Source organism: Malaclemys terrapin, chromosome 17 (genome assembly GCF_027887155.1).
Source record: "Malaclemys terrapin pileata isolate rMalTer1 chromosome 17, rMalTer1.hap1, whole genome shotgun sequence".
Taxonomy (NCBI): Eukaryota; Metazoa; Chordata; order Testudines; family Emydidae; genus Malaclemys; species Malaclemys terrapin.
In genome coordinates this window covers 12389971-12415651 of record NC_071521.1, presented here as the reverse complement: position 1 = coordinate 12415651, position 25681 = coordinate 12389971, and the positions used below count along the sequence as shown (strand labels likewise).

The following is a 25681-nucleotide window of genomic DNA, read 5'->3' as shown; positions in this document are numbered from 1 at the left end:
CATATCTATTCAAGTGACATCATCATAGGACCTAATCACATCAACCATGCCATCAGGGGCTCGTTCACCTGCACATCTACCAATGTGATATATGCCATCATGTGCCAGCAATGCCCCTCTGCCATGTACATTGGCCAAACCGGACAGTCTCTACGCAAAAGAATTAATGGACACAAATCTGACATCAGGAATCCTAATACTCAAAAACCAGTGAGAGAACACTTTAACCTGTCTGGTCATTCAGTGACAGACCTGCGGGTGGCTATTTTACAACAGAAAAGCTTCAAAAACAGACTCCAACGACAAACTGCTGAACTCGAATTGATATGCAAATTAGACACAATCAATGTAGGTTTGAATAAAGACTGGGAATGGCTGAGCCATTACAAACATTGAATCTATCTCCCCTTGTAAGTATTCTCACACTTCTTATCAACCTGTCTGTACTGGGCTAGCTTGATTATCACTTCAAAAGTTTTTTTTCCCTCTTACTTAATTGGCCTCTCAGAGTTGGTAAGACAACTCCCACCTGTTCATGCTCTCTGTATGTGTGTGTATATATATCTCCTCAATATATGTTCCATTCTATGCATCCGATGAAGTGGGCTGTAGCCCATGAAAGCTTATGCTCAAATAAATTTGTTAGTTTCTAAGGTGCCACAAGTACTCCTGTTCTTTTTGCGGATACAGACTAACACGGCTGCTACCCTGAAACAAGAATAAAGGGACATTCTGTAAGAACGTAAGAACAGTTACACTGGGTCAGACCAATGTCCGTCTAGCCCTGTAGCCTGTCTTCTGCCAGTGCCAGGTGCTTCAGAAGGAAAGAACAGAACAGGGCAATTATCAAGTGAACCATTATCCCATGTCATCCAGTCCCAACTTCTGGCAGTCAGAAGTTTAGGGACACCCAGAGCATGGCATTATATTTTCTGTGTTATTGTCTATCCTTTTCCTAATGGTTCCTAACATTCTGTTAGCTTTTTTGGCTGTTGCTGCACATTCAGAAGTTGTTTTCAGAGAACTATCCACAATGACCCCAAGATCACGTTCTTGAGTGATAACAGATCATTTAAACCCCATCATTTTGTATGTATAGTTGGGATTATGTTTTCCAATGTGCATTACTTTGCACTTATCAACATTTAATTTCATCTGCCATTTTGTTGCCCAGTCACCCAGTTTAGCGAGGTCCCTTTGTAGCTCTTCACAGTCGGCTTTGAAATTAAAAGATGGCAAATTCAAAAGGAAATACTTTTTCACACAACACATAATTAAACTGTGGAACTCCCTGCCACAAGAGGTTGGTGAGACCAAGGACTTAAGATTTATTAAGTGTTTGGACATAATTAAGGATAGCGAATTTTGTGGAAGGGATATTAAACCTTATGTGTTAGAGCTGAAGCCAGTCTCTGACTGTTAGAGACCAGATGAGACCTAACATGAAGAAAGATTATCCCATACCTGCTACTGCAGGTTCTCCCACCATCCTCCGAAACATTATCTGGTGCTGGCCACTGTCAGAGACAGGTTACTGAACTAGATGGCCATTGGACCTGATCCTGTCTGGCAATACGTATGTTCCTCTGTCAGTGAGGGTTTGGGGTTTTTTGGCAGATTTTGTTCCTGCATGAAGATGATATGGCTCAGAAAGAAAATACCAGATTTATTTTTTTGCAAATTTGCTGCAGGCTTTTATTAAATCACAAGTGGTAGAACCATGAGTCAGGTCATGGCTAGGGAGCAGAAATATAACAAAAAGCCAGTGGGTTTTTTTTCACTTGATGAAGGCCCTTTTTCAGCCAAAATGTCAACACTTTTTGCCCTGCTGCCTATGATTATGTAAGAGAAAGTTAAGTAATGTCTCCATGAGTCTGAACAAGTTGATCTTTCAAGAGGAGGGATCTGTGTGCTCAGGAATTAAAATAAAACAGACATTTTCAGTTGCCTTTTGTTGATGGGAAGGATGGTCTTGCGATTAAGAGCTGGGTTCAATTCTTGGCTCTCCTAATAGCTTCTTAGGTGAAGTAGGGCAAGCAACTTAGGCTGGGATTTTCCAAAAAGCTTGAGAGAGTTTCAGTGGGAGTTGGGCATATTACTACCTTAATCTCTGAAAATCCCAGCATTCCTCGCTTTGTGCCTCAGTTTCCCATATGCCTGATAATTCTGAGTTGTCTGTTTGGATTGTAAGCTCTGTGGGGCAGGGACTCTCTCTTGCTTTGTACAGCACCTACCACAATGGAGCCTCTAGGTGCTACTGTGATATAAATAACAACAGAGACTAAATTATAAAATCAGTCACTTGTCATGTATTTAGGTTAACTTGCGCTGGCCTTTCCCCGATTCTTCTAACTTTTTTAATAACTGATGGGATGCGAGTGTGATGTCGCCAGCCTTCAAAGTAAGTCATTTATTTAGAGGGCTGGATAAGCCATAAGTGACAGAGCCAGATACCGTTGCTGGCTTTAAACAAGGGTGGAGTGACGTTATGACCATGTGGATATATTCTAGCTAAACAAGTTAAGGTAACAGGGGCAATCAGATCTCCCAGTTCAGGGCACAAGCTGGTGGCTTACAGGGATCAGGTGGTAATGCTGCCCCCCCCCCCCCCCCGGAACCCCCCCAGCATGTGCAGCATTAAAGAATTAGTAGTAGTCCAAGGGAAGAGTGAGCGCCTTCGTTTGAAACATCATGAGATGGGCCATGATGACACTTGATAATCTGATCTGTTATGACAAATCCTGTGTTCCTAGTAAGATGACTGGCAAATATCAAAACATGCAGATAGCTCAGAGGCCTTAGCCTGAGATCCTCATTCAATGTTTCCTCAGGTCAAACTACCATTGACTTCAGAGTTTGGCCTGAGTATGTTCTGAGGAGGGTGACCAAACAGCAAGTATGGAAAATCGGGACAGGGTGTGGGGGGTAATAGATCCCCATATAAGAAAAAGCCCCGGATATCGGGACTGTCCCTATAAAATTGGGACATCTGGTCACCCTGGTGCTGAGAGACAAATTCCGTTCCCATTTCCCAGTGTAACATCTGGAGTAACTCCGATTAGGATGATCATTCTGTATTTGTATTACTGTAGGACAAGGACCCCATTGGGCTAGCCATTGTACAAACCAGAAACATACTGGAGCCACTGAGAGCAGAGCGTATGAGGAAGCCAAACAAGATAAATCATTCTTTGCCTTTTCATTCCTGGGAACTATTTTTCCTGGCGTAGTGATACATAGACCATTTCTATTTCAGAGCAGGGACTGTCTTTCTATCTGTCTGTCCAGACCCCAGCACTTTGAGGCCACTGGATGTTACTGCAGTTTAGATATTAAATAATCCTCTGCAGACCACCACCATTTTGGATCAAATTTCTGTGAATATTAATCTACAGTATATTGATGGAATTCCAGGTTTGAAAGCTCTGCTGAAGACCATCCATCCCCCTACCATCCCGTGCTGAAGGCTAACACGCTCCCTGCGCCAGGACCTCACAGATCAATATTTCTACACATGGGGCCAGACTTTCAAAACTGCTCAGCACCCAACGCTCACAAGGCGTGCCACGCTGTTCGGACAGTCTGGCCCCCAGATGTGGGTGCTGGGACCTTGTCAACGTTCCAGCCACACTGAACCATTCCTTTAGGGCCTAACATCTTGTTACGTTTGAATGAAATGGAATCTTGGCCTCTCGGAGGCTCCCGTTACTTGGAATGTCCCATTGTCAAATTCCCAGAATTTCTCCTTCTTCTGAAACTGGGCGCTTAACCCCCTGCTCCTCTCTGCATCTCTTTCAGTGCCTCAGGTTCTCCAGGGCTGGGTCTGCCTCTTCTACCACTGTGTAACATGCATGTGACTGAGGGTGGGATGTTGCTCTCTAGTGCCTGGGCTGCAGCGGGGACAGGAAACCTACTGCTAATGCTAGATAAAGGCCATCTTGGAAGCCGAAGGAGCAGGATTCTTGTGCGGTCTCCTCTTTTGGCTGTGATTGATACAACAATGATGTCTATTGCCTGCTGCACATCTGGACATACAGCTGCTGATGCCTTGGGGGTGACCTCCAGTCTCCCACATGGGGGGTTTACAGGGAAAGGAGAGGGATGGGTCGGTGGCTCTCCATATTGCCACAACATTAGGTGAAGCAGCAGCTTCTCCTTTGACCGCTCATCCCCCTTTTGATTTCAAGCAGATGGGTGGAGATCTCCTCCACTTAGATCCCCAAAACATCTCTCCCCCATCCCTTTCACCGCTCGCGTTGTTCTTTTCCCTGTTAAGGTTCATTTCTTTCCAACGCCCTGTCAACACCCTCTCCTTCTGCTTCTTGCCTGCAACCTTATCCCCCTCCCACACCACTCTGCATCGGACGCTGGAAGGAGGTGGGTGTGCTTGGGGTTGAGGAAAGCACCGCTGGGAACCAGAGACCAGAGAGGTGGTTGCAAAGCCCATCCCCAGCTGATGTGCCCAGCACAATAAGCCATTTGGTCTTGCCCCAGTTCTCTGGGTTCAGCTGGTGAGCGGGGGGCGTGGGTGCTTATCCTTTGATGTTTGCCTCATTGTCTCCTCAGCTCCTTTGGAGTGGGGAAGAGCAGCCTTTCTCTCCTTTAACATCAAAGGGCTGGTTGCCTTGAGTGAGATCCGGTTGCTGGAAGAGGGAGGTGATGTGATCTGTGAGGGGAGACAAGTTTCAGCGGATTCCCTTTCATCCTGCGATGCTTTGACATGTCAAATACCTCTGGAGGCCCTGGCAAGTTCAAGCACATTGGCCACTAAGCTTAGCAGTAATAGCCCTATGGTACGTGCTCCGGCATTGCCTGCTAGCGACTCTAAGGGTGTCTAGAAAAGCAGAGATGGGGCTACTGAAGCGGTGCTATGGTTGTGCAGGTATTTCTGTAAGGCACAGTGCTGGCTATCATGACTGTCCCCTTGCACCGTCCCAGAGACAGAGATGGGCCTGCTCAGAATCCCGCGTCCAAATATTCCTTGACTCTGCAGGTGGTCAGAGCCATACTTGGCCCTGGACTCTACCTCTGTAATGGCTCGGATCAAAGCCCGGTATCCAGGCAGCCCTGGACTTTGGGGAGGTTCAGCTCCACCTCCTTATTACATGACTCAGGCGCATCTGGACTCCCACCGATCCGCAGCACCTTACATAACCAGTGACTAAGGCTGAATTCACATTGCCTCCCCTTAGGAGTGCTGTAGTGGTCCCCCACTGAAACCTGCTGCAGAGGGATGGCATTCATTGCCATCTATGCGGGATGTCACAGCGGTTCTGTTAAAGAAAGAGCACTGAGCCTCATTCCCCACACTCAAAGATGCTCCAGAGACAGAGGCTGGAATGCTGATTCCTACTACCAAGTACAGTCGTCACCCCTGGTATTGCACGAAGAAAGCAGAGAGTTCACCATCGCCCAGTCGGTACTGCCATAGGAGCCCCATTGGGAAAGATCAGGCTTGGGAAGGGGTAACAGGGCAGTAGGGAGGAACCCCTACACCAAGTCTGTCTCTAGCCAGGGTGGAGCTCCCTCAATTTTCTATGCATCAAATTTACCCCAATTTATCAAAATGAAGGTTTATGGATTTCCTGGCCCAACAGGAGGTGGCTGCTTAGTTTGGGGGGATTGGATTGACTGGGGAGCTGGGGAAGCTGGAGAGCCTTCCAGCAGTTAAAATCTAATCCAGGTTTGCTGTGGCCAAAAGATCCCTGTATCTCTTGATGTCTCTTCAGGTGCCCATGAGAACAAGCTGGCAACCTCAGTCCAGTTCTTAGCAGACAGGTCTCTACATAATAAAAGCCACCCTAGTAGTTGAGACTGGTTAGCTCATTGCTGGCAGTCACAGCAGAGGCTCTGGGTAGGCTGGACCATAAAGAGTCACCTGCTCACTCTTGCTTAGAAAAAAGAACAGGAGTACTTGTGGCACCTTAAAGACTAACAAATTTATTTGAGCATGAGCTTTCGTGGGCTACAGCCCACTTCTTTGGATGCATAGACTGGAACATATATTGAGGAGATATATTTATATACACATACAGAGAGCATGAAAAGGTGGGAGTTGTCTTACCAACTCTGAGGCCAATATATGTTCCATTCTATGCATCCGAAGAAGTGGGCTGTAGCCCACGAAAGCTTATGCTCAAATAAATGTGTTAGTCTCTAAGGTGCCACAAGTACTCCTGTTCTTTTTGCGGATACAGACTAACACGGCTGCTACTCTGAAATCTTGCCTAGAAGAGGACCCTTGAGAACACATGCCCTGTGCATTTTGCAGCACGCTCAACTTAAGATCTCTCAGTTTTTGTAGCTGAACGGGAATATTGCCACAACTTCCAGCTGTTTTGTGTGTGTGTGGATTAAATACAGAAGTGAATAGGGCACATTCTTTTTGTGTAATTTATATGAAGATTAAAATCCCTTTATTTTACTCTGCTCCTACATTGTCACTTTGCCACGTGCTACAAAGTCCTGACCAAGCAAAACTGCATCACAGAAGCGGTTGGGGGTGAACTCAGGTTTGGGCAGTTGGGGATTGAGGGTGATTGGACATTTCTGCTAAAAGTACCAGCAGTGAAACAGTTAATAGGACTAGAGGGTCCTGTGGCACCTTTGAGACTAACAGAAGTTAGTCACTTCTGTTAGTCTCAAAGGTGCCACAGGACCCTCTGTTGCTTTTTACAGATTCAGACTAACACGGCTACCCCTCTGATAGTTAATAGGACTGACATTTAATCTGTCATCATTAGGTTTCAGAAGCCACAGGCCAGTTTGATAATAGAGCAGGTCATACCTGTCTCAGAACTATGGCTTCAGGCTGTCTTCAAACTCAGGCAGACATCGCAGTGGTTCATGCTCAGTTCACATTGGAAAGGTTTTCTTTGCAACTAGGAAGGCTAGAAGCATTTTTTTTTTTTTAAATGAAAGATTTGATTCTGGAGCCATAGGGGTGGATTCTGCAGTTAATTTTGTAGTCAGCGTATACAGCCCTCTAGGTAAGGTAAGGCGTGCGGGTGGCAGGGGAAGCTAGCACCGTCTTCGCTTGCATAGCACCGGTTATGGCACCTGTTTCTGTCAATTCACCTAGAGATACGATGGCTGCCAACTTCCCCACGGTTGTGTGTATTCCGGAAGATTTAGCTGGATGGCAAATGTCGGAATAGCATGTGCGCTGATGGGAATCTGTGTGTAATTCAAGGGGACAGATGAAGAGAAACAGGGCTCTTGGTCCCAGTTAAGGAGTGAAGACCAAGAGAAATATGGAAATTTTTTTATTTTTTTTTTATTTTAAAGCATGTTCTGTTGAGCTAATAATAATCAAAAGGAAGATCAAGGGGGGAATCTGCAAGATAGATTTACCGTCAGTTCAATTAACCCCCCCAAATCCACAGTAAAGCAGCATTAAGAGTCTATCTTAAAACCATAGAGCCCAAGGAAATTGAGAGTTAAAGAGGACACTCCATCTGTAACCTCCCCACTCTTCCTGGGGGTCCGAGGACTGTCCAGGCAGTGGGGTTCCTACTGACCCAACCATGACAGTAGGGGTGGAGCTAGGGTGACCAGATAGCAAGTGTGAAACATTGGGACAGGGGGTGGAGGGTAATAGGCACCTATATAAGAAAAAGCCCCAAATATCCGGACTGTCCCTATAAAATCGGGACATCTGGTCACCCTAGGTGGAGCAGCCGCTCTCTTAAAGCTCTTTGCATACAATTTCCATAGCAATGTCGACATTTGGGCTCAGACTGGAGCCTGGGCTCTGAGATCCCTCCCCGCTCCCAGAGCTCAGGCTCCCGACCGAGCCCAAACGTCTACACTGCAATTTTATAGCCCCGCAGCGCGACCCCACAAGCTTGAGTCAGCTGACCTGAGTCAGCCATGGGTCTTTGCAGTATAGACATACCCTAATTCAGGGGTAGTCAATAAGCAGACTGGGGGCCCAATCCGGACTGCCAGACGCTTTTGAACAGACCGCGAAATCTTTTTATTTACGTCTTATTATCCTTTTTTAATTATTTTCTCTGGAATCTGCACCTTGACTATACCTTGGCCAAGAAATTTGGACCTTGACAGAAAATAATTGACTACCCTGCCTGAGTGTTGGTCTGACTCTGTTACTACTGAAGTCAGTGGGAATTTTACCCTTAGGGCCAGTCGAAATATTTTTGTCAAAACAATGTTTTTAAGCAAAACTCAGTGGGTTTTGGTTTTCTAGCACTGGGAGAGATTTCCTGAACACGGTTTTCATAACTTTTTTTACTTTGTCTTTTTGTTGAAAAGATCCAAACATTTACTTGGGGAAATTTGGGGGGTGGGTTGGGGAGGTTGAAATCTCCTGCAAACTAACTGGCCTTTTTCAGCCAGCTCTTTTTACCGTTGATGCCAATGAGACAACAGGTAGGCCAGGGCAGAGCACTTTGGAGAACCCCACCTTTACTCCACAGGATCCCAGCAGCAGAGCATGAAGTGTCCAGGGTATTAAGAGAACTGAGCGTTGCCAGGATGCACCAGGCCGATTCTGCTCCCATGACACACGCCGTGGCCCTGATGCGTGGCCAGTTTGCAGCATGAACCATTTCCATGTAATGTGCAACATCCAGTGAGGAGGAGCGTGATGGGAAGTAGGTACTAGTAGTGCCTACGGGTGCAGCTGCAAACTGAGTCTAAGGGGCTCGGAGGGGGGTCCTCACAACGAGATTGTCTGGGAGGATCAGTGAAGACACTGCGACACTCCCACCCAATGGGGGTGTGGTGTAGGGGCTAGATGGTTGCATGGTCCACTGGATGGACCATTGGAGTAGGAGTTGGCAGACCTGGATTCTGTTCTTGGCTCTGCCTCTGCCCTATCTCTTTTCTACCGATATTGACCCCCCGTTGTAAAGTGAGTTGAGAACTATGGAGGAAAATACTATTATTGGACAGTTTTATTCTCTGCTCTGTCACTGACCCACAACATGTACTTGGGCCGACAACCTGCCTGATTACATCCCCGAACTCCAGCTTCCCCGTCAGGTGAAATGCAGTTATTAATATTGACCTACATCATAGGGATGTTGGGACAATTAATTCATGGCTGGCAAATGCTGGGTGACTGTTAGACCAAAGGCGCTGTATAAATGCAAAGCGTTCTCATTATAACAGTGGGAGTCCTGACTATTTGTGGGCTTTGGGATCAAGCCCCATAAATAATTTTCTTGGAATGCAGGTCTAATGTGGTTGGTGATGTTAATAATTAATAGCGCTGGGCCGGGGCCATGAGTGGGATCTGGAGCTGAGGGGGCCAGGGCACGTGTGCTTCATTTCAAGGTATTCTGGGGTGCGTCCCTTTGCATCCATGTGATTAGTTTGTGATCTCTTTCAATTGGTGTTGAAACCAGGGATCATAGTGGGAGGTTTTCAAAGGCACAGTTGGGAGCAACACCCAGGTCCCACTGCTCTTTGTGTCTGTACAAATCCCCCCCCGTAATTATGAACAATGCTGGCATGCACTGCCAGAGATGAACAAGGCCCCATCCTCAACCACTCTGGAAATGGGGGGGCTCTGGTAACTTGATGGGAGCTGCACACTTCTCCTTAATCAAACTTAATCCTGCCTCAATGCAGGGGGCTAGACTACATGACTTCTTGAGGTCCCTTCCAGCCCTACCTTTCTATGGGTGTGCTCAGTGAGCCAAAGACCCTGCAGTGCGCCATGCCCTTGAGCAGGGGGTGGAAGGAACGGGAGATCCTTGGCCTTTCTTGTCCCCTTCTCTTGTGCCCCTGGCTTGTAGGAGTCTTTTTCTGTCTCAATTGTTATATCAAGTCCATAATGATGATTCTACCTTACAGTGCCTCTCATCCCAATGTGCTTCCCAATCAGAACTTTAAACATTCCCAGTAGAAAGGGAGCATCAGTGGAATTCAACCCACAGGCCAGGAAATACACTGCACAAGTGGAATTTTAAAGGCTCAGGAAGTTATCCACATGCAGCGCCACTAAAATGTAGCCACCTCTGTGGAGGAGGTCGGCAGCCAGCCGGCGTGGTGGTGACGGTGGTGGAAGGAGCTATTGTTGCTTATGGCAAACCCTTTCTCTTGCGTACAAAGCACGGGACCTCAGCGTCTCAGGGTCACCCCAAACACGTCCCCCACACAAAATGAAGTCCATGGATCACAGGCCTGAGGATGATGAAGGGACCTTGCTGCGATGGGAACTTGGGTTTACAATGAATCTGGTATCAGAGGGGTAGCTGTGTTAGTCTGAATCTGTAAAAAGCAACAGAGGGTCCTGTGGCACCTTTAAGACTAACAGAAGTCTTGGGAGCATAAGCTTTCGTGGGTAAGAACCTCTCTTCTTCAGATGCAAGTAATGGAGGCAGGTATAAATCAGTATGGAGATAACGAGGTTAGTTCAATCAGGGAGGGTGAGGTGCTCTGCTAGCAGTTGAGGTGTGAACACCAAGGGAGGAGAAACTGCTTCTGTAAGTTGGATAGCCATTCACAGTCTTTGTTTAATCCTGATCTGATGGTGTCAAATTTGCAAATGAACTGGAGCTCAGCAGTTTCTCTTTGGAGTCTGGTCCTGAAGTTTTTTTGCTGTAAGATGGCTACCTTTATATCTGCTATTGTGTGGCCAGGGAAGTTGAAGTGTTCTCCTACAGGTTTTGGTATATTGCCATTCCTGATATCTGACTAGTGTCCATTTATCCTCTTGTGTAGTGACTGTCCAGTTTGGCCAATGTAGATAGCAGAGGGGCATTGCTGGCACATGATAGCATATATAACATTGGTGGACGTGCAGGTGAATGAGCCGGTGATGTTGTAGCTGATCTGGTTAGGTCCTGTGATGGTGTTGCTGGTGTAGATATGTGGGCAGAGTTGGCATCGAGGTTTGTTGCATGGGTTGGTTCCTGAGTTAGAGTTGTTATGGTGCGGTGCATGGTTGCTGGTGAGAATATGCTTAAGGTTGGTGGGTTGTCTGTGGGTGAGGACTGGCCTGCCTCCCAAGGTCTGTGAAAGTGAGGGATCATTGTCCAGGATGGGTTGTAGATCACTGATGATGCGTTGGAGAGGTTTAAGCTGAGGACTGTAGGTGATGGCCAGTGGAGTTCTGTTGGTTTCTTTTTTGGGCCTGTCTTGTAGCAGGAGGCTTCTGGGTACACGTCTGGCTTTGTTGATTTGTTTCTCTATTTCCTTGTGTGGGTATCGTAGTTTTGAGAATGCTTGGTGAAGATCTTGTAGGTGTTGGTCTCTGTCTGAGGGGTTGGAGCAGATGCGGTTGTACCTCAGCGCTTGGCTGTAGACGATGGATCATGTGGTGTGTCTGGGGTGGAAGCTGGAGGCATGAAGGTAGGCATAGCAGTCGGTGGGTTTTCGGTATAGGGTGGTGTTAATGTGGCCATCGCTTATTTGTACTGTGGTGTCTAGGAATGAATCTGGGTGTTTAGTGCACTAAGCCACCCCCTCTAGTTACCATGGCTCCTTGCAATAGTTCACAATATTGCTGGGGGTGGCAGGAGCAGAGAGCAAACCAACTGAGCCATGCAATGAAGAGACCTTTGGACTGGGAATTCTGCTGAGTGGGGGCTGGGAATGCATCCCCACCCCAAATTCTCACTGAGATCAGGCTGGCGTTAGAACGTAAATGGGAGACCAGAGTTTCCACCCCATCCCCTTTCTGTCCTCCCCCAGAGGTAGGACAGGAGATCAGACAGGTGAGGGATAGCAGTGCTCAGAGGCCTGGCCAGACCTCCCTGTCCTTCCCTCTCTGTCCAACAAGGCACTGACTGGGGCAGGCAGGGGGTGCCCAGTGGGTCTCCAGCTGCCCTGGAGCTCTGGCTCTCTGCAGCGTTGCCTGCGAGCTGCCTGTAGCCCAGCCGGCGTTCACATCGCATTTTCCCATGAAGCCTTCTGAAAGGAGCTTGGCTCCCGTCCAGCCATTAGAAATGGAAATGCACCATCTCCCGGAAAGAGCTTTTATGTCTCTCCCTCCCCCCACCATCAGGGGACTCGCTCCAGCGTTCGACAGCAGGTCTTCCAGTGATGCAGAAACCCAGCGCAGTGGGCTCCTCCACCCCATCCCTCCAGCCCATCTGTTCCAGTGGCCATTCCCAGATCCATCCCATTCAGGAGACCTGGAGTCCTCATCTGTCTCCCCAGTGACTGATTGGCTCGGAGGTAGCCACAACCCCAAGGCTGCTGCTTAGCCTGCAGTCTCCTGAGTCACCCTGGCTAGCAATGGGGCAGGCTTTATGCTGCTTGGCCAGTGACCGAGCTCTGCCTTGCTTCATGGCAGATGGTTTCGCTGTCCAGGGGAATGAGGAGGAAGGCTAGAACCAGTCCATGTGTGGGAAGACTGGGGTGGTAGGGTGGGAAAATGTGGTTGGGTGATTTTATACCACTGAGAATTTCTGTCCTTCACCTTTCACCTCCCACTGTGACAAAGAAAGGTGGGAAGTGACCTGGGATGAGGGAACATGGTGGTATTCAAGGCTTGGTGAACCTCAAGCTGGTTAGATTGTCTACTTCTCAGGGGAGGGAGTATTTGTTCTGTGTTTGTGCAGCGCCTAGTACAACGGAGCCCTGAGCCATGACTGGGGCTCGTAGGTGCTACCACAATGCAAATAATTAATAATCATAAACCGTTTTCAGCTCTTGAGCCTTCCCTCTCCTTGTAATTTAAGCTCCAGATGGAGCCGAGCAGCAGGGTGAGACTTGGACTGGGATCCCGATTCCCCCGAGGCTAGGAGTGCTCAGTTTACATTCCCACTGAGGCCACTCTTGCGAGAGCTCTGCCTGGCATTCGGATCAGGATCCCAACTTCCCCAGGTCTCAGCAGTGGTTGGATCTAGTGCTCTGGGTTTGCCACGGGACTACTGGAAACTCGTTGCTTTTCAAGGGCGGTTTCTGTTTTTAAAAAACCTACGTTTGTTGTAGGTCCAGGGCAGCCGTGATCCCAGGCAGGAACAACTGTACAAGTCCCCCGAGTTGGAGTGGGGCAAAGGGGCTGTCTTGTACGAACTATGAAGGGGGCAGGTCTATTTCCAGCGGACTTAATCTCTGCTCCTCTCCTTGCTCCCCAAATCTCTGTGTCTGTTTTTCCACATGGCTCACGATCTGCCATTTCTCACCCTCTTATTCTTGACATTGGCGCCTTCTCTCTGTCCCCTTCTCCGCTCCCTCATTTCTCTCTGTAGCGGAAGGGGAACTCAACGGCGCTGGAGCTTGTGACAGAGCTAACGTGTGGGAGTGGCTTTGAAATTGGGCAGAACAAATCCCCCTCTCTCTGAAAGTAGTATAAGGATTGCAGGGGTGCCGGGGCATTCTTAACTCAAGGGAGCAGGTGGCTTTTGGAGGGGGTAGGCAGCACTCATCCCAACTTGGGTACTCTGCTTTCCTCTGTACCCCCCACAGCAGAGCTCAGCAGAAGGTAGCCAGGCAAGGTCAGGTTCCTGGGGGTCAGACCCTGCTGTCCTGCTTGGGTGCTGGGCACAGTCCTTGCACATGCCGCTCGACAAGGAGATTTTGCCGGTGAGACACCTCCTGTGGGAGGCCTCTGCTGGCAGAGGGGGGGCTGGAGTGTTTGCACAGTGCCCCCCCTTGCTGAATGCACCAGAGAGGGGTGCAAAGCACAGTCCCTGGCTAACACATTGGGGAGGGAAGGGAGAATCCTCCCCCGCCCCCGGACCAAAGCTCAACAGCTGTCCAGGAGTCGGGCTCCCTTAAGCTTGGGAGCAGGACTCCTGCTTTCCTCTGCAGATTTCAGGCAGGGCCGGCTGGTTCCTTTGACCTCCAGTGCTGCTGTGCAAATGCAGCTTGCAGAGCCGATTGCTATGAGCCTGCCGGTCCTCAGCCCCTCAGCCGCATAAGCCTGGCATGGCTCCCTGCCAGAGCTAGCAGCCTCTGGCTGGAGGGAGACAGGCTGGGAGATGTTGCCTCCCGGATCCGGTGGGACCGGCTGCACCCTGACTGACCCGGGAGATATAAGGGGGGGGGGATTAAATCCCCGGCCCTGCCCCTTCAGCACCCCGGGCAGGGTGAGCAAAGCACGCATGGGATAAAGCTACCAAGGAGGGGTGGTGGTGCTGAGATGCAGTGGTGGGAGGAGTTGGGGGGAGACCCAGCTCTCTAGAGTAGCTCCTGTTTGCAGAGTGCTTTGAGATCCTCTGACTAAAGGCCCTGGAAAGCAGCACCGGGGATTTGCTTAGTCTCCTGTAAACAAAGGGGTGGGGTGTGGGGGAGCAGACAGAAGAGAGAGAGGCTGGGAACTGGACCCATTCTCCCCCGCCACCCTGTGTCCCGAGGTTCATTCGTGACTCAGTTTCCAGCTCTGTTGCAACCCTGGCAGGATTCTCTCCCCCCCCCCCTTTCTTTCCCTTATTTATTTAACTTTTAAAACCCCTCTCTTCCCCTTGCAGGGGACATGGAAGTAGAGGGGACAAGAGAGGAGCCAGCCTGGTAGTATCACCGGCAGCAGAAGGAGGGAAGGGGTGGGGGTGGGACAGTTCCCAACCCATTAGCAAGAGGGAGTGAAGTTTAGCCCAGCTTCGGTGTAGGGGGGAAAACCCAAGGCTCATCAAAGGAAAGCCAACACTGCCCCCGTGTGCCAGTGCAGGGGTACTGCAGGAGCCAGCAGAGGCTACCTGCGCTCTGGTGGTTCCACGTGGGGGAGGGTGGTTGGGTTCTGCTGGAAGTGGCAGTATTAGGGGGTCCGTCTGAGGGTCCAGCTGTGCAGCTGCTGTCCGGGGGGAAGAGGGAGACCGGCTAATGGGGTTGTGCAGTGGTGCTGGGTAGGGCATTAGCCTGTCACCTCTTGGGAGCTCTGCATTCAAATTCTGCCTCTGGTCGCCCTCATGTTAGTTGGATGACCTGGTCTCAGGCCCCATTTGCCTGTGTCACTAAAGCACCAGACAGTTCTCTGGATGCTGGAGGGAGTCCAGGGCCGGCAGCAGCAGGGAATGCTGCAGGTCGTGACTGAGGGGCCTTGGCAAAGCTAATAATACTGGCGATAGGAACGTTGCCGCTGTGACTGGCCTGCGGAGATCCCGCAGAGGAACGGTGTGTCTGGGAGTCCAGGACAGGCACAGCACGGGGCTGCTGCAGAGCCGGAGGGGGGTGAATTGGCAGAGCTGCAAGGGGGGTGAGTTTAGCTGCTGCTGCATTAGTCCTTCGCTTTCAGTTATTCCTCTTACCCAGCCCCAGCTCAAGCTCACATGTCTGGCCAGAAAGGGGCCATTGGCTCCATGCACTGCAGGGGTAAATGGGTGCAACTGCACCCACGTCAGGGGAGAGTCCCCTTTCCATGTCAGTGGGGAACTTGGCTCATTGTAGCCACTTATTGCTCTGCTGGGGAGAGCTCTGGACCTGGGTACTTTACTGCCCCCCTCTCCCATGCACATTTGCAGGCCTAGTTGGAAGAATCACAAACCCAGCCTCTTGGACTGCCCAGTGCCCAGCAGGGGCCGTTCTGGACTCCCCCTGTGGAGAACGTCAGGCTACATGCCAGGCTCCTGAATGCTAGACACAGTGATTGCACAGCAGCACCTCCTTCCTGAGTGGCAGCTATCCACCAGTCCCGTTGGTATGCCAAGGTATAGTTGACCCCCATGCCGCTTGGATGTCCTGATGAGCCCAGGAGAAAGGGCACCAGCCATGGGCAGTCAGTCCGGGAACACGATGGCCTCAAATCCCCGTAGAGTTTAGATGAGACAGTGAATGTTAATGAAACAGCTGCTGACTGTATGGTTTATTTGTAAGGTTCAGTCTTTGCAAATGCAGAGGGTGCGCACAATCCACTCAGACGCACATGTATACACACCCACTCTCTCTCTCTCTCTGTGTATGCATGCACGCACACTCACACTTCATCCAGATGCATATATGTATGGACACACACCCTCCTTCCCGATGCATGTACACACACATATGCACACACGCTCTGGCCAGATGCACGTACATATTCACTCATGCACACTCATATATTCACCCAAAAGTCTACCAGGATGGAGACAGACAGACAGACAGACACACACAGACACACAGACACACACACACACACACACACAGACACACACACACACACACACACACACACACACACACACACACACACACACACACACACACACACAGAGCAGTGGAATCTCTCTGGGCTGTGTTACTCCCCTGGGCTGTATTTTCCCGTGTCATCCCTTTGGCAAGGGCTGCTCTGAAGTGTGAGCGATTGTTCCTTCCAGTGGGCTGTCTCCAGCCTGGCCCTTTGTTTCCAGGAATGGGTGTTGTGATGTTTCTGTTGCTAGGAAGGCGGTTGTTAGCGGATGGCTGCGGAGTCCTGTCCTGTACCTGGCAGGGCTCTGAAGAACTTTCCTAGGCTCTGCCCCTTGCCCGCACAGCCGCCTGCCGCGCAGGTTGCCTGGTAACTGGAGGCAGCCTTGCTAGCAGTGGAGTTGGAGGCTTAGGCATGGTTGCGCTTGAGCGGCTGTGCGCAGCCAGTGCTCTGGAGCCCTGCGGGGTTTGATTCCCTCCTGTGTCTGCAGAGAAGGGAAGTTGAAAGGTACCAGGGCCCAAGCCCCTCGGGGCTCAGCCCCACCCTGTCACAGCAAGCCACTTCCGGCTCTCGCAGCTGCAAGGCTGTGCTTCCCCACTGGACCTCGGCAATGCAGGGCCTGCTCCTGCTCCCACCAAAGTCTGTGGGTTCTTGCGGTTGAGTTCAGTGATTTTAGCCCAGGGTGTCCTCCCTCTGCCTCATCCCCACAAGAAGAGCTGAAAGGGCTGTTGCTAGGGATGGAGGGCCTGGTGTCCAGTTTTCAACCAGAAAGTCCGGTTGAAAAGGGGACCTGACGATGTCTGGTCAGGTCTACTAACTGGACACCCAAAGTCCAGTTACTGCGGGCAGGGGAGGCAGGGAGACACCAGGTCATCACCCGCACCAGCCCCTACTCAGCCAGGGCCACATCCTACCTGCATCCAGCGGCTGCAGCTCCCAGCCCCAGCTCCGCAGGGAAGTTCCTGTGGACCCCGGTTGGGGAGGGGAGGGGAAAAGCAGTGAGCGACAGGGAAGGGGGGAAGTGGAGCAAATGTGGGGTGGGGTCTTGGGGGTAAGAGGCATGGCAGGGGCACGGCAGGGAAGACTTGGGGGGATGAGGTGGGGCAGGGCCGGGGAGGTTCCGGCAACTCTGCCTGTTCCTGATCACACTCATATCAGTGTAAACCAGGAATAACTCCACCCTTAAACCCAGGGTGAGATCAGAACCAGCCAGAGCTGGAAAAGGCCCATTCCTTTAGCTGCTGTCCCAGGTCTCCATCAGTATCACACCTTGCTGCGCTCCCAGTGCTCTGCCAAATCTGGTCTGACAGACGCACGGCCAGGAAGCTTTTCATGCTCCCCAGTATCGCAGTTTCATCCTCTTGTTCTTACACCCCCGCACTCACCCACCTCCATGGCAGCCGAGGTTTAGCCAAACTCTGCATGTTTAATTCTTTGGATCTTTTCTTCACCAGTTTGCCCTGCTCTTCTCCGAAGTTCCTCCAGTTCATCTGGATCTTAGGTGTCCAGAGCTGAGCACAGCATGTCAGGGGCAACCTTACTACAGCTCAGTAAAAAGAGACTAACTCCTCCAGGCGCCATCAGGAGATACCTTGGTGTAGGCAGCCCAGAATGACGGTGGCTTTGATTGTGTGGCTGCATCACACTGCAAGTTGTTATTTGTATTGTAGTAGTGCCTAAGTGCCCCAGTCATGGACCCGTTGTGCAAGGTGCTGTACAAACACAGAACGAAAAGACAATCCCTGCCCCGGTGAGCTTATGATTAGGCTTGGCAGGGTCAGATTTTGATGGGTAAATGTCGGTAAACGTCAATTTTACCGTATACACACAAACCCACGAAAAAATATATCCATCAATGATCATCGAAATGTATAGATAGGGAAAGTAAGAAAAATGCTGCTTGAGAACTTATAGAAGTTTGATTTAAGGATATTTACTTTGTCTATTTTGACATGAGCCATTGACAATTTGTGTTTTAACGGTTATAGAGCTTCAACTTTGAATAGCTCTGTGTCTACGGTCATTAAATAATTATTGTCTGACCCTCCCCTTGTCTGACCCCCATAATTTCCCGCAACTGTGAAAATTAAAGTGATAAAATGAGAAAAAATGCTTAATTTTGCGCAACTGTGAACATTTAAAACAATTAAAAATGCTTAAAAATAAATGTTGATATCATCTGCCAAAATTATTTAAAAAGTAACTATCGAATTCTGCCAAGCCCACTTAAAATCTTACAATCTTGCAAGAGGTAATAGATGGAGACAGACATCCAGACGGGGAGCAAAGGGAAACACTGTTGTTTGACATGATGGGCAGCGATTCCAGCATGCCAGCTGCCTTTCTGTTGTCAAGTTTTTTGTAGGCATCCTGGCAAAGGGAAGTTGTAAGGGGGAATTTGCAGGACAGAGAAGTGGCTTTGCGGGTGTTTATAGGGAGCTCCTCCCAAGCACGAGGGGCAGTTTGGGAGAAATCATGCTGGTGCTTGTTTGACAAGGTAATAAATGGACGATAGCGGCTGGTCAGTGGCCCATCGGCAGGAGTCGACTTCTTGACAGTGTATGATGTTCATACCTAGTTCATTGTCCAGAATGACTCTAATGTTGCTGTCACTGTTACCACTCTGCAAGGATCTCCTTTCTATTAAATAGCAGTGATTTTAGCTTCCATTTGTTCAGTCTAGCTCTGCCCATATTTCTATCCTCTCTAGCTCCCTTTGCATTATGTCTGTTCTTGCTTCTTTTCTCATCACTCCCCAATTTGAGATCCTTTCCCAGTTCAGTTACTGTGCTATTGACCCCCCAGTTCCAGTTCTTTAATGAAGATTTCACATAAGACCAGCCCAATACTGAACCCACAGCATCCCACTGGCCATCTCCCCACAGCATATTGCATTGCCATTTATCATCAGCCCTGGCCTAGTGGGTAGAGCACTGGTTTGGGACTTAGGAGACCTGGGCTATATTCCTGGATCTGCCACTGGCCTGCTGGGTGACCATGGGCAAGTCACTTCTCTGCCCTGAACCTCAGTTTCTCCATCTGTAAAATGGGGATAATGATACTAACCTCTTTTGTAAAGTGCTTTAAGATCTACTGATGAAAAGTGCTATATCAGAGCTAGGTATTACAGTACTATTGTTATTACAGCCTTTCAGGTAGTTTTCAGTCACCGAGACAGTGTGTAAAAGCTAATTTGAACTAATTTTTTCCACATAAGGTTTAGTGAGATACCATGTCAAATGCCTTACTGAAATCCAATATTTACGATATCTGCTACTTTCGTGATTCAATCAATAAAAATTTCATAAGAACACAAGAGCTGTCATATTGGGTCGGACCATGCTCGATCTTGCCCACCCAGTCTCTGACAGTGGCCCATATAGAGCTTCAGGGGGAGTTTATAAAACAGGACAATTATGGAGTGATCCACCTGTCTTTCACTACCAGCTTCTGGTAGTCGGAGGGTTAGGGTCACCCCGAGCATGGGGCTCTGTCCTTAGCCATCTTGGCTAATAGCCATGGATGGACCTATCCACCATGAACTTATCTAGTTCTTTTTTGAACCTAGTTATATTTTTGGCCTTCACAACATCCCATGGCAATGAGTTCCACAGGTTAGTTGTGCACTGTGTGAAAAAGTACTTTCTCTTGTTTGCATTAAACCTGCAGCCTATTAATTTCATCAGGTGACTCCTGATTTTTGTATTGTGGGAAAGGGTAAATAACACTTCCCCACCCCACACCATTTATGATATTATAGCCCTCGATCATATCAGCCCTTAATCGGCTCTTTTCTAAGGTGAACCACCATAATTATTTAATCTCTCCTTGTATGGAAGCCGTTCCATATCCTTGGTCACCTTTGTTACCCTTCTCTGAACCTTTTCCCATTCCACTATATCCTTTCTGATATGGGATGACCAGGACTGGACACTGTATTCATGATGTGGGTGCACCATGGATTTATATAGTGGCACGATGATGTTTTCTGTCTTAGAAACTATTAGGATAGAAAATAACATACTGTTAACCTTTTTGACTGCTGCTGCACATTCAGTGGGAAGTTTTCAGAGAACTATCCATGGTGACTCCAAGATCTCTTTCTTGGATGGTAATAGCTAATTTAGAGACCATCATTCGATATGTATAGTTGGGATGATTTTTCCAATGTGCATTACTTTCCACTTATCTATGTTTAATTTCATCTGCCATTTTGTTGCCCGGTCATCACTTTTGAGAGATCCCGCTGTAACTCCTCGCAGTCTGCTTTGGACAACCTTGAATAATTTTGTATCGATTGCAAACTTTGCCACTACACTGTTCACCACCTCTTCCAGATCATTCATGAATATAATGAACAGTGCAGATCCTTGAGGGGGACCCTGCCGTTCTTCTGATCATTTATTCCTACCTTTGTTTCTTCTTTTTCAACCAGTTACTGATCCATGAGAGGATCATCCCTCTTATCCCATGGTTACTTAGTTTCCTTAAGAGCCTTTGATGAGGGACCTTGTCAAAGCCTTTTTGAAAGTCCAAGTACACTATATCAACTGGATCACCCTTATCCACATGCTTGTTGATTCCCTCAAAGAATTCTTATAGACTGGTGAGCAAGGGCGGCTCTAGCTTTTTTGCCGCCCCAAGGATGGCAGGCAGGCTGCCTTCGGCGGCATGCCTGCAGGAGGTCCACCGGTCCTGCGGCTTCGGCGTACCCGCCGCTGAATTGTCACTGAATCCACGGGACCGGCGGACCTCCTGCAGGCATACCGCCGAAGGCTGCCTGACTGCTGCCCTCGCAGGGACCGGCAGGCTGCCCCCCGCGGCTTGCTGCCCCAGGCACATGCTTGGAGCGCTGGTGTCTGGAGCCACCGCCGCTGATGAGGCATGATTTCCCTTTACTAAAGCTGTGTGATTCTTCCCCAACATATCATGTTTATCTATGTGTCTGATAATTCCTTTATTTACTATAGTTTCTATAGTACTGAAGTTATGCTTACCATCCTGTAGTTGCCAGGATCTCTTCTGGAGCCCTTTTTAAAAAACAGCATTACATTAGCTACCTTCCAGTCATTTGGTACAGAGGCTGATTTTAGTGATAGGTTACATACCACAGTTAGTAGTTCTGCAATTTCATATTTGAGTTCCTTCAGAACACTGAAGTTATCTGGCATGATTTGTTCGTTAGAAACCTGTTTCGTTATCCTCCAGATGTGCTTGCAGATTTTTTTCTCTTAATATTTGGTCCATGAAAGTTTGAAATTAGACTTAAAAGATGGTAATTGCCAGAATCATTCTGTTTTCCTATTTTGAAGAGTGGTACCACAATTGTTTTTCTCCAACACCCGGTTACCTCCTCAGTTCCCTGCTTCAGAGAAAAGTGCAAGAATCCAGAAGTGGGAAGTTAAGGATTAACCTGTCCATGAAGGAAGTTTCTTCCTAACTCTCTCAGTTAGAGGTGTGAAGATGTGCGTACGGGTTTGTGCAACAATCCGGGGAGTGCAACTGCATGTGCTTGCGGTAGGGCATGTGAGTATGTTAATATGTATTGAACGTGTGAACAATTTAAAGTATGTTTTCTCATTCCTTAGAGATGGGCCAAAACCTCAGATCCCAACATTTCCCCCACAAGTCTGGCTCTGAATCCAGATTTTATGGTTCAGGTCAGAACTCTGGATCCCAACACTCCTGAACTTTGGAATCCCAAACTTAGTGGACATAGCTTTTCCCGAGTTTACTGAGCCCAAGTGTCTGAGGTGACTGACTCCACCTTGGTATGTTGTGGGTTGTTGTTCTTATTTTGGGGATCACAAGTTGTGCTTCGTTTATCAGCAGTGGACGCGGCAGGGAATGGCCTGGACCTGCTGGTGTTTCCCCCCACACCACACTCTGGTTTGCACATGGCCACGAGGGCCTTTCTGATTTTGGTGCAAAACAAGCATTTTTTTGGAGTGTACCCTTCCTGATGAAAAAATAAAATGATGTACATTTATTTTAAAAAGACACACCCTATGGAACACTGAGGCTGAAGTGCTGCTTTCTTATTGGTTACTGAACCTGTCAGTGATTCCTGGGGAGAGACGAATACTGTTAACAGAACCCTGTATCCATGGTAACATGTGACTGAAACTTTCCAGCAGAAGGTAATTTCTTTGATTTTTATTTTTTATCATTTGATTTATTTCCCTGGAATGACCCATGGCACTGGCACTCAATGACTGGCAGGGAGGGAGGATGGTCAGGGATCAAGTCTGGCACCTGGAAGACCCGAGTTCAATTCCCTGCCCATGTGGGACCTGGGGTGTTGTCTCTTAGGTGCCTAAGTCCCAGGTTTAGGCTCCACCGTGCACTGCCCTCGCCTGCAGGCACCACCCACTGCTGCTCCCATTGGCCGGGAATGGGGAACCGCGGCCAATGGGAGCGTCGGGGGTGGTACCCACAGGTGAGGGCAGCATGCAGCGGAGCCACCTGCCCCCATTTCCCCCCCCCCCAGGAGCCACTGCTGGACATGCTGGCCACTTCTGGGAGCGGTGTGGGGCTAGGGCAGGGCAGGGAGCCTGCCTTAGCCCTGCTGCGCTCCGCTGCCACCCCAGAGCCGCTCGAGGCAAGCAGCGCCAGGCTGCACCCCGAACCCCTCCTGTACCCCGCATCCCAGCCCCCTGCTCTGAGCCCCCTCCCACACTCCACAACCCCTCCTGCACCCCGACCCCCTGACCTGAGCTCCTTCCTGCACATCACACCCCCTCCCACACCCCAACCCCCTGCTCCAGCCCTACATTCATGGCCCTGCTTACAATTTCACCACCCAGATGTGGCCCTCGGGCAAAAAAGTTTGCCCACCCCTAAGGCCTTCCTTCCCGTTCATTGTACAGGGGCCGAGGCGCTGAACTCGGGCTTTGTGAATCACAGTTCCTGGGATTTTCTGGGCTCCTAAAATCAGGTGCTGCCATGCTCAGCATGGCAACACCTCAATCCCTTTGTGAATCCGGGTCTTGGTCTCTCTGCCTCAGTTCCCCAACCGTGAAATGGCTCTCCCCTACCTCACAGGGACGGTGCGAGCTGCTCAGATACTGTGGTAACAGGGGCCATGGAAGTACCTGTGCTAGTGACGGCTCACCCTGGGCCATCGCTCACTTAGCCGGTAGATAAGCATTAAAACCCCCTACTAGTCAATATTGAAAAAACAAAGACCCCGAGCAGCTTTACAGAATCACAATATGTGAACATACTTTTTTTTCCATCTCCTGCTGATAATAGCTCACCTTAACTGATCACTCTCCTTATAGTGTGTATGATAACGCCCATTGTTTCATGTTCTCTGTGTGTGTGTGTGTGTGTGTGTGTGTGTGTATATATCTATCTATCTATCTATCTTCCTACTGTATTTTCCACTGCTTGCATCCGATGAAGTGGGCTGTAGCCCACAAAAGCTTATGCTCAAATAAATTAGTTAGTCTCTAAGGTGCCACAAGTACTCCTGTTCTTTTTGCGGATACAGACTAACACGGCTGCTACTCAGAAACCTGTCAATACTCAGTTGTGCAAGTGGAGAAACTTGGCACAGAGCTGTGACATGAGGTGATGTGACTTGCCAGAGGTCATTCAGTCAGTGGCAGAGCTAAGGGCAGAAGCCAGCTTTTCTGACTTCCAGTCCAGGACCATACCCTCTGCTCCAGGATACCTCCCCTCCTAAGAACAGGAAGTTTGCCCTGATGCCCTTCACCCAAATTTTCCCTTCCTTGCCCTCTTTGTTCATCGATGTGCACGAATTGGCCACCGCTCTCCACCCCCCCAGGCAGCTGCATTTCAGCAGTGCTGCGCAGAGAGAGACCAAGGGGCCAGATGCGCTTTACCAGCTTGGGCAGCGCTAATAAAGCTCACCGTGCCAATCGAGCGTTCGCAAATCGGATTGCACGGGCATGGGCTGCAAACACCCTCTGGGGCCCTTAAGGCTGGGGAGTGAGACAGAAACCACCACGCAGAGGTGCAAAGGGCCACATTTCCAGAGGCGCTGGGCGCCCACACCGGCCCAGGCCTCAGTCTGAGCTGTGTGTGCTTTGACAACAGCCCTCACTCTCCGGCCATCCTCAACCTGCCTGGGTCCCATGGTGCTATTTCCTACAAGCCTTCATGCCTGGTGGCTCTGCCTTGGTCCGGAGAGGGAGGAAGGGGCAGAGCCCAGCAGGGGAGCTAGCACAGCTCTCTCACTCCCCTGCCTTTCTCCCCTCCCCCTGGTAGGTGGCTCCCTGCTGTAACCTGGAATAAATCTCTCCCCCTGGCCCTGCTGGGAGGGATTTTCACTCTGAACTATTTAAGGAAATTACGCTCGAGCGGAGGAGGAGCAGGCCGGCCAGCGTGCAGCTGCTGCTGCAGGAGGGGGGAAATCCAGGGGGTGCATCGCTGCTGCTGGGACGGGAGGAGACCCCCGACCCCCCCCCTTCCCCCCAGCTGCTCAGGCGCTGCAGACCCGGGGTGAGTTCGCACCGGGGGTGGGGAGGAAGCTGCAGCAGGTTCCCCGGGGAGGAGGGAGGGGGGAAGCGGGCCTGTCCTGGTCGGTTCCCCCGAGGCCCTGGGCTCGCGGCGTTCCCCCGGCCGGCCCGGCCCACGTGGCGCGGGAGCGGAGAGGCAGGCGTGCGGAGTGACCCGGGGGCACCTCCTCCGCTCCGGGGCCTGGAGAGAGAAGCCCCGCCCGCTGTAGCACCCCCCCCCCGGTGCTCCCCGCCTCTCCCCATCAACCAGGAACCCCCAAACCACGCTCCCGGGCCCAGGCTCCCCATGCACCAGCGGCCCCAGGGCCTCCCGGGCAGCCGGACCTCTGCGTGGGCACCAGGTCCTCCAAGCAAGAGACCCTGGCACAGGGGGCAGGCTTCGGTCCTTGGTTGCTAATGCCAGGCTGATCGTCTCAGGGCCCTGGCCACAGGAGACTCCTTCGCCCTACACACAGCAGGCGGAAATCTAGGGAGCGCGAGCTCGGCTCCCCTGGTGAATCTTCAGGCTTTGGGGGGTAACCTCAAGGGGGGGGGGGGTGTGTCAAGAGTCCTGGCTGACCTTATTTGTAAGGGGAGCTGGGAATGTGGAAAATCCCCACCCCAAAGCTCAAACCCGGCTTTCCTCCTGTAAATGGTCAATAACGTCCCATCAGGTGTGTGTGCGCCCCTGTGCACCCCATGGTCAGGGTGTGTGCCCACGTGCACGCACACACCCCTCTTTGTGTGGCTTGCATTGTGGGACATCTCAGTGCTTTGAGCTCCTCGGATGAAAGGGGCTCTGGAGGTGCAAAGTATTCTTTCTTAACCACACTGCTACGTACTGTTTATCTGGGTCCGTGGCTCTGGGACCTGTGTCTCGTTCCCCGGCCTTTAGCAATCTCACGAATACATTGGTGAGTTGAGCACTTAGGCCATGTCTACAGGTACAAGCTAACCGTGGCACAGCTGTGCCGCTGTAAGAACACTCATGTACCTGCGTTATGCCAACGTTGACGTAAAACCAGCTCAACGAGCGCTATGCTGGAGAGCATCTCCCGCAGGCATAGCGCTGTGCACATGAGTGCTTTTGCTGGCAAAAACTACATCGCTCAGGGGGGTGGTTTTTTCCCCACACCCCTGAGCGACGAAGTTTTGCTGACAAGTGCCAGTGTAGACATGGCCTTAGAGTCCGTGTTGT

General features: G+C 50.1%; 1 protein-coding gene across 4 annotated transcripts in view; it reads left to right on the top strand.

Annotated features, from left to right (window-relative positions):
• Positions 1-25681, top strand: part of NTMT1 (N-terminal Xaa-Pro-Lys N-methyltransferase 1) — an 85428-nt gene that overhangs the window by 52113 nt on the left and 7634 nt on the right. The window contains exon 1 of one of the 4 annotated variants that reach the window (XM_054007828.1): positions 24279-24487. The exons of 1 other annotated variant lie outside the window; for it this stretch is intronic. The gene's annotated coding sequence lies outside the window, so the exon portion shown is untranslated. Of the gene's footprint in view, positions 1-24278; positions 24488-25681 lie in introns of those variants that run through there. 2 more of the 4 variants (XM_054007830.1, XM_054007832.1) reach the window with 2 other exon arrangements.